This window comes from Parasteatoda tepidariorum, chromosome 3 (assembly GCF_982258835.1).
Source record: "Parasteatoda tepidariorum strain Cologne lab strain chromosome 3, Ptep-v5.0, whole genome shotgun sequence".
In the NCBI taxonomy this organism is placed as follows: Eukaryota; Metazoa; Arthropoda; class Arachnida; order Araneae; family Theridiidae; genus Parasteatoda; species Parasteatoda tepidariorum.
This window is the reverse complement of record NC_141757.1, coordinates 80,965,366-80,975,669: the sequence shown is the minus strand read 5'-3', so window position 1 is coordinate 80,975,669 and position 10,304 is coordinate 80,965,366.

Genomic DNA, 10,304 nt, shown 5'->3' with positions numbered 1-10,304 from the left:
GCATTAGATTTTAACTCTAATAAGAAGATACATATTTTTTTCTGTTTATTTACAAATATTTTTCAGATGTGTTTTGGATGTTCCTTCTTTAAAAAAAAAAAAGAGATACCATCTTGTTTTCGGTTGTATAAGAAAGGATATCAAATATTTTTCTTTTTTAAATTTAATAAGCCACATTAAAGAAGGAACGTTACAATGCTACACGCTACATTAAAGACGCCTCCAGAGTAACTGAATGACGATTCATATAGAAATCGCAGGTATGCGTCTCATACAACAACGCCCCCTATAGTTCGTTGCGATCGCGAATTGATATTCACAAGAGACGTACCTTGACATAACCTTAAATCCGTCGCATTGTCCGTGGGATTGTTTTCACTCATTTTTTACAATTGTTATCCACTAAATTTGAAAATAAAAAATACTACCCTATTAAATTATATGTGTATCAAAACAAACTAAAAAAATATTTATAGAAAAACAATTCGCGATCGCAACGAACTATAGGGGGCGTTGTTGTATGAGACGCATACCTGCGATTTCTATATGAACCGTCATTCAGTTACTCTGGAGACGTCTTTAATGTAGCGTGTAGCATTGTAACGTTCCTTCTTTAATGTGGCTTATTAAATTTAAAAAAGAAAAATGTTTGATATCCTTTCTTATACAACCGAAAACAAGATGGTATCTCTTTTTTTTTTTTTAAAGAAGGAACATCCAAAACACATCTGAAAAATATTTGTAAATAAACAGAAAAAAATATGTATCTTCTTATTAGAGTTAAAACCTAATGCCTGAGAAATAGTTTTTCTAAATTTAATGATATAACCTGAAAGGCCTATTTAAACTTTACATTCCATAGTTTTAAGAATCATATTACTTCAAACATTAAAATAAGCAAAAAGTATACATAAGCTTCATAATGTTATGTAATTTAATTTTGTAAATAAAGTTTTTTGACAAGTAAATCAAATCAAAAAATTTTATGTTTTAATAAAAATCATTATTTAGAAACTGAAAAACATAAAGTAAAGAATGCCTACGATAAAAAAAAAAAAAAAAAATTCTGAAAATTCCTTACATTAAAATAAACAACTTTCATGTTTTTTCCTTTTTGATTCATAATCGGACGTAGAAAACTATTCTATAGAAAACTATCATCAAGAAAAAAACTACTTAAAAGTAAAATTTTTTATTTTATAAAAACTAACACTTACCTGCTTTATAAATCAGAAGAATTCCAAAATGATTTGTTCTTCGATTTTTGTTACCATTTTTTAGTGCTACGAAAATGCGTCTTTGGGATTTGCCAAAAATAGAACAAAATGCAATTTTATTTTTTCTGGAGCGAAATATTTTGCCCATTGTCCACCGAAATCCGATAAACTACTTTGATTTTAAATAAAGTGCTTCCTTTTATGATTTGTCACAAAAATTTTAGGTGTAGATTGGCGGCACTTAAGAACAGCCAAATCTGTAGCTGCTGTGGCGTTAATACATAAGTACCGAATTTTTATTCATACTTTTCTGAATCATATTACTTGAAACATTAGAATATGCAAGAAGTATACATAAACACATAATGTTATACCATTTATGTTTTCAAAAAAAGTATTTTGACAACAATTTTTATCAAAAAATTATAAACTATAAAATGAAAAATAAAGAATTCTTAGGATAAAAACGATTTTAAGAATTCTTTACATTGAAATAAAAACTTTCATATAGTTTCTTAATATTCTTATAGTTCTTAATCAGACGTAAGAAACCATTCTGTAGAGAACTATCAAATAAGAAAAAAAAGTTTTACAAGCTAATTTTTTATTATAAAAATCATAACACTTACCTTCTTTATAAATCCGTAGAGTTCCAAATGAAATGTTCTTCGTTTGAAAGTTTTATTTTCAAATAATATGTGCATAGATTATCCCTTTATTACTTTTAGATAACATACCACACATCAAAATTTTATAATTGTAAGATCTCGATATGAATTTGAATATGTAGCTTAAAAACAGAACAGCTGAATTCTGGTTGAAATTATCTATTCTTTCAAAACTAAGAAATACTTACCAAGAAAACGATAAAAAATTTATTAATCATCAGCACAAATGACACTATTTCAAGTAATTTGGTTGATTCTTTATTGTTGTTTTCCGAATTATATAGATACAGAAATATATACTGCTCTATAACAAAGAAGAATTCTATAACTATTGCAGTTCTTGACGTTCTGAATTCACATTTCTTTATTGGAATGACGAAATCAATGTTAACTTCATTTTAATTTGTAATGAATTGAAGACAGAAAAAATTATTTTACCGTAATATACACATCTGTAACAGCAAGTGATCATGAAATTGTAAGTTATGTTGTTGGTAATAGAAAGGTAAAAATTATTGAGAAATTGTTCTTCAAATGGATGGCGTGTTCTGCTTCAATGTTTGGCATGTTCTGGTTAGTTTTTTCAAGTTCTTCAGCTGTTCCTTAGGGAAATTTTGATTTTTATTTGCTGCTAAGAAAATGGCGTCCGTCATGGCCGATGATTTTGATGCAACTAAATGAAAACGTGATAAATTAATGTCTGATATCTACAGGCTCCCGATAGAGGGCGTACTCGAGCGTTGCGATCGCGACTTTTATGACTTTTATTATTTTTATGCTAGTGAGAACCAAAACAATATGGAAATGAATGAGGGAAAACTGGATCCTACCACGTGATTTCCCGGCCAATGAAAATGTAGCGTTAAACGTTTAACGCAACCTTGTTGGAAGTCGCATAAGAAGTATAACTTTAAAAAAAAATGTTTTTGATTAAGTGTGGCTATGCATCTTTTTTTTTTTTAATTTTAGTTTTTAATCAACAATTCACTTCAAAAAAAAAAAAAAAAAGATCACGAGCACATGTGACATATGTGACCAACATCGTTCATAAGCAAAATGGTATGTTAAAGTTGAGCTAAGTTTCTTCACGTAAGTAAGAATGTTAATTATCCTGAAGTAAATTAAACACAGCGCCGCATCGCACATCGGATTTGCTAAAATATAATTATTTCTCTTCTACGTTTTTTGCTTAATTCAGATTTATTATTTGTTTGTGTATTTTATTGTATCCGTGATATATTTTTGTTTTGTGTACCTGGCAACTTCGATTAATTTATTTATGTTCTGCATTGCTTCATGACTGTCTTTGTGTTAAGTAAGAAACATATAGTAAAAGAACTGAATTCATTGTGAAAGAATGTTCGTGTAAGAATGTAGAATGTGTAACTTAAGAGAATTGGTACTTGACTGGCTTGGCTTACTCGAAATAGAACTGAAAGAACTATTTCTAACGTAAACAAATTCCAAGTTTCAACAACCAATCAGGATCGAGATACCCACACTACGTCACTTGCAGGTATCTCCTTGAAACATTCCACAATTGATTCAATTTCAGTAATGTCCGTAAGTATGCATTTATTAATTTATAAGGAATAATATATTTATTTATTATTCAATCTATATTTTAATAACTAAATAATAAAAATATAAACGGAGATACCAGTTATGTAAAAGGTATCTTTGTATCGTTCAGTAATGTCCATAAGTATGCATTTATTAATTTATAAGGAATAATATATTTATTTATTATTCAATCTATATTTTAATAACTAAATAATAAAAATATAAACGGAGATACCAGTTATGTAAAAGGTATCTTTGTATCGTCTTGAAATAAACTGTTGCCACATCAAAAACAATTTTCTGAAATATTGTTGACGTTTTAAAAGTTACTTCAAATAGCATAAAAATGTGGATCATAAAGAGCGGCGATGCGTAGCCAAAATTTTTAAACGTCTTGAAATATCATCAGTATCTTATCATCCTTACTTCTAAGTTCTAAAATTACATTTTTGATTACCTGACCACGTGTGATTCCCAAAATTATTCTACCAGTTATTTCACTATATTTTTACATTTTTCAACTCCTCCTTCTTTTTGCTACCAAGTAGATGTTTTCTGATTATATACTATCTGTTTTGTTTAGTTTTTATGAGTACTTAAAGTTTTTCTTTATATTGACACTCGCGTGTTTGAACTAAATGTCAAGTTTTTTTTTTTCGAGTCTCAGAACTATAGCCAGTTAGCTGATAAGAACTTTTGTTTCATTAAAATTAATCGAAACAAAACGCTGACTGATCGTATTAAATAAGTGCATCCCTTTTTCGCTAAGAATGAACAAACAAATTATTTATTTATTTACTGTTTCGTATTTGTTTGATCTGTGAAAAGTAAATACATATAAGTACTGATTAAAAAACCACAACTGTGTTTTTAATTATTGCTATTGTATAACATATTATTGCTTAAACAAATTTGATCCACAATTTTATTTTGACGTTTAAACTTAAATATTGCACCGTTAACTTTGAGAAAGCTGCTCTTTAAGGAAAAAAGATGTTAAATTAACTTTTGTTAAAATTATTTTTTAACTTTAGCACAATTCACAAAATATTATTATAGAATATTGTTATCAGGAAAATGCCTTGTTTTGTTAAACAGCATATACTAAAGACTAATAATGGAAAATCGTTAAAAGATTCCAAAGCCGTGCTATTTTTGGAATTATCATCTAATTTAAAATATGTAATAAAAAATACGCAATTTCTATATCTTTTTTGATAAAAAAAAAAAAAAAAAAAGCAGCGAGAGAGTTAACGTACTTTTTACAGTAATTATTATTGCAAATTTTTCAAATATTTTTATAAGAGGATAAGAATGATATTGCTCCCAGGAACCTTCTCAATAATTTCGGCATTTCCAAAATTGAAATCTGTTTGAATGAAACATATTACTGCTTGAAAGCTGAAGCAAGCCATTCATATTATTATTATTTATTCAAGCTTATGCCATTAATTTGTTGATCAAGGATAAGGATATGCGTTGCAAGCCCCGTTTATTATTATACTATGGATGCATTTAATCATATAGGATGAGTACTTTAACAATTTTAAGCAAATAAGGGTGAGAAAATTAGTTCTATCGAAGTACGCCTAAAGTATACCCTAAAATAAAATATGCTATTTTCAAATATTCTGTAATTTTGCAACAGTTACTGATTACTGTTAGGTCAAGTTTAGCCTATTCTTAGCCAGCGCCCTCTATGCTTATTCTGAAAATGAAAATGGCACTAAATGTCAATGTCTAGAAAATCCACAGTTTTGTGAAAAGGAAAAGCGTTTGTGGTCTAATTTTTTAATATTAAAAAACTTATTCCAATGCTACATTATCTGGGCTCATAAAATGTGCAAAAAATGAGAACAAGGCATTGCTTTCGATAATTTTAATCTGGGTGGTAAAATGTTACCAAATTGGCTATTTTTAAAACTGTTTAAAAACTTTAAAAATATGTAAGTTATCTGTACGTTCTAAAACCTATATATTTCTTCACGGCAAGATGGCATATAGATTCAAAAATTATAGTTTTGCTAAGTGTAAGGCACTTAAACTATGGCTTTTTTGTTTTCAATGGCGAAAAAGCTTCGAAAAACCATGCTGCCCTTTTTTAATAGCTAGAAGCTAACTGAATTAAAAATTTTAAGGCGAACATAAGACACACTGATCTGTCTCCATTAATACGAATTAAAAAGAACTCCAGCGTACTGAAATGTTTAAAAAAAAGAGCAAAAAAGACTTTTGAGATGAACAATCAATACGTCTTAACCATAGATAATCCCTAAGTAGACAAATTCCATCTTGTTCGATTTTCCCACGATTTATGCCATCTCAATTTCAATCATGGTACGTTCCTATAACAATTCCATGGGCAGTGAAAAACTTTCCTTTTCAATGTTGAAGGGATTAGTGCCATTGCTTTTCCAATTGAGTTTATTGATTTCCTATCCACCTACCAGAAAGCAATTGAACGGTAGCCAGGTTTATCAACTTTTTAGGGTTCTTCATTATGTCCAACTGTGACACTGATGCGCTAGGTCAAAGATACCCGCTGCGTCGATGAATACATTCCAAGTGGCCGGACATTGTAAAATTATGCTCCACACACATTTGTTGCCTTTGCAAGATGTGTGGTCCAGTCGATTTAGAATGGGTAGCAAATTTGATTTTTATTATTTGCAAGTAAAGTGTCGGATATGCTTGTATGCAACCGAAATAAAATGTGCCAAACATGAGAAAAAAAGCTTACAATAATTTTGCTCTTGCATTAAAATAGTAATTTCTATAATGTAATAAGTCGAGAAAAATAATAAAAAGATAACGACAGCTTTGTTTGTACACTTTTGTTTTTTTTTCATTTTATAACCGTCGTTGAATAGCCCATGCAATTTTGGGTTTGCGATTACTAATGTTCGACTCCGTAGCCTTGTAATTTTGAACCCAATCCAGGAAACACAAGAGACCTCCTGGATCAAGTATTGAGGATAAATTTGCCTTCGTGGAGGACTTTTTGATGGAATTAATTCGCTTTAGCGTTACTTGGAGAGGAAAACTACGAAAACCTCCCATGGTTAGACATGACGGCAACTCAAACTTTTGATCCGTCTACCACTGAGGATATTTAACGTCAGCACTGTGATTAGCCCGGTGTGAAATTCGTAATGCAAATGGGTAGCAAACGATTAAAATCATCGATGCCATCGCTGGGATTTGAACCCGGGTCACCTCATTGGGAGGCAAACGCTCTATCCCCTGAGCCACCACGGCTCTTGCACACTTTTATGAAAATATTTATAGTCAAATTAGGAAACTGGAAACTACTGGCAAGAAAGTTGGTAAATTGCTTATTAGAGGTATGAGCAAAGCTTACTTAAAGACGTTAAGATCACCTTATTTTTATATAGTATTTCTTAAGCAAACAAATAAACTGTAACATAATATTTGGGGGATAATTATACTTTTAAAAGCTTTAATATGTAAGATAGTTTTCGGGTAAGAAAAAAAAATCGTGGTAGTGATTTCTAAAGCACATAAAAAAAATTTCTAAAGAATATTCTTCATAAAATTAATTGAAGGATAAATTTTGTTTCATGCAAAGTTTTGAATTTAATGCTAAAATTAGATTAATACAGTTGATGTCAAAGTTAAAGCAAAATATGAGGGCAAGTTCTTTCGCATGCATGGGAAGGAGTTTGAGATTAGCTCATTTTTGCTGACAAGCGAGGAGGAGGTGTCCAAAATTCTCAGAGACATAATTATATAATATTTTAATGTCCCCGTTTTATTTTTATTTTATAACCGTCGTTGAACAGCGGACCCAATTTTGGATTTACGTCTACTAATATTCAACTTCGTGGCCTTGCAATTTTGAACCCAATCCAAAGGATAAGGACTTCGTGACTCGGCAGATTTAATGTGCATCAGTCACTATTTACTACACTGGGCGTCTTCTGCCGGCGGGATCGAACCCACGACCTCTTGGACATGGGCCCAGTCAGTGGCGTACGCAGAATTTTTTCATAAGGTGTTCATAATTTTCTGAAACTACTAAAAGAAATTCGAGTCTGTAATAAAGCACTATTATTTCCCTAATTTAGACAGCTAGACAATTTTGACTTTTTATTTAGACAACATTGTTTAGTTAAATTTTGATTTGATTTTTTAAGTTTAAGAACATAATGTAATATCTTCTAAAAAAAAGTCCAATGTCATATCGGTGGGAAGTAACACTTTCAGGGCCACTTTCACATTCATCAGATTTTGTTATGCTAGAAACGTTTTCTTCAACGGAAGTATCACATTTCTGTACAAGAGAAAAACTTACATTGGTACTAGATGCTGCCACCTCACTAATTTCAGGTCGCGGTTTTTTCTCAAAATAATTAAAAATTGTTAAATTCTTGCGTTTTGACATCCTAAAGATCCGAGAATAGCAAATATATATATATATGGATTGGTACAGAAATATCCGCTATGCTACGATCTCAAAGTTTCGAGCTGGAATGAATAACTTCAACGAGCACAGTATCTCCAATGGTATTGTTACTGATTTCTTCACTAGTCGAAATAGTAGCGACGACGGGTTAAGCGATTGAATGAACTTTTTGTAGAGATAAATCAAAACAGATTTAGCGACAAGCTCCGAAAGACAAGCGGCAGAGATAACTCTTAGTCTGACTAACTAACTCTACTGTACTCCGTTCCACCTTTTATATAATTTTTCACCGCATCTCCAAAATTCTCGAATTATCTCAAAGACGACAGAGCGTCTAGGATTCCAGAATCATCGCGTAAAGACCTCGTGAATGACAGCCAGTCTCGAAAACTATACTGGTAGGACAGAAAGGAACCAGTCCGTAACACTATCACGTGAATTCGGTTTCAAAAGTACAACCCTATTATAGTAAATGTTTTTTCAGTATTCTGAGAAATACCGTGAGAAAAAAAAGTAGGCATAAGGCAGATAAAAATATATAGCCTTAAGAAATAATAGCTCGCATAATTTCTACTAAAATTTTTATTTTTGCCATTTTGTCCAAGCTCAAGTGTTTAAACCCCTCCCTTGCGTACGCCACTGGGCCCAGTGCCCTACGAACCAGGCTGTCCTGGCCCTTGAATGGCCCCATGGAATGAATCAGTAATGGAGAAAAATAGTAATAATGTTGTTTTTGTATTTGTATAAGATAATTGGTTGCGTGAGAATATATTTCATCTATTTCATAGTTGTTTTTTTTTTTGTTAAATATTATTGATTAAATCAGATGAAATTACTTAACAACCTTATTTCACCCAGAAATGAATTCGTGGATTAAAATCATACCAATAATCGTTTCCTTATCCTTCCACTAAGCCCGCTGTTGTGTAAATGATTAACTTTCATTTCCCTTTAAAAATATCTCTTTTCCTGATCCTAAATGTCCCGATTCTTTTCTGATCCAAATATTCGTTAATTGAATAATTCTCCGAGTTTATGGGAATTGCTTATCTTTTGAATTTTGAAAATTAGCTGTCGATTTTTTCTTCGGGAAAGCGACATTCCTTACTGTAAAATAATATTATGAGATTCTCGATTTTTTCTCATTGGATTTAGAGTTAATATAATATCATACATTTTATTTTCGTAGACAAATTGCTTCGCTGCATTGTTTACAATATACAGCTTGTATGTTCATTTTTGTAACCTTTAAATTTGAACGCAATTACGAAAACAAGGCATTTGAGTATAGTTACGGCTCTCAATTTCTTTCGGCTAAGGAACCCTAAATGATTAGAACTTCTTTTCGTGGAACCCCAATTTAAAAAAAAAATGAAAAAACTGTAAATGCACCAACCAAAAAAGATTACAGATTAATTTGGAAATATATTAAAAAAAATTTGAAGATTTTTTTTTTCTTCCTTCTTTTTTTAAATCAATAACAGTCCTAAAATCAAGTTTTCTGTAAGGCAGATGTATTCGCAGGTCTGGAGCTACTTCCAGTTTTGTCTTGAATTAGTTTTTGACAAATGTACAAGATGAAAGCAGAATTATTGTTTTCGAAGAAGAACTGTTATAAACAGTAAGAGATTGGTCAAATTCGTTGCTCTTGAATTTCATTATTTTATTTTGTATCGTAAAGTGTGAAAAATGTTGACGCAATTATTTATTATTATAATGCAAAATTCCATGAATTTAGTTTAATCTTCATTGATGGTGATGCCCTTATTTATGCCGAAAGTTTCAACAGCTTGAAAGGGATATAACAGCTCTTACAGATCTTCTAATGATATCTATGATTTTTTTTTTATAGTTGAACAATCTATTTCATTTCCATAGAGTGCCGCTTTGGACTCGCATACATTTCTCTAATGCTAGACTAAAAGTTATATCATTAGAGAATACATTTCTCTAATGCAAAACTACTCACTACATTTTTGGCAATTGGAAAACTAATCCTTAAAAAGCACTTTATACAAGAACTTTACTTCAATTACTTTAGATAAAAAATTTTTTCAACATCCAATTAGAAGAAATTTTTTTCGTCGTGCTGAAATGCAATACATCAAATCAGGGGAAGAAAATTATTTTAATAATACTTCCCTAGTTTCAAAACCACTTATCATTCTTCTGCTAGCATTTGAATCATTGACGCATAATGTTCCGCATCAAACAATTTCTTAACAACATTCAAACTGCACATTCACTTTAAAAGACCCATTTCGCTACGCTTTTCACAATGTATCTACAAAATTGCAGTTTCGAAATCTCAAGAATCGGAATTTGAAGTCTCTTGTCCGCCCCTTCTCTACATTCTGAATGCCCCCGCATTCAAAACGCATCCAAATCTGAAAAATATCAAAACACTTATATTGACTTGTTCCGCTTTCC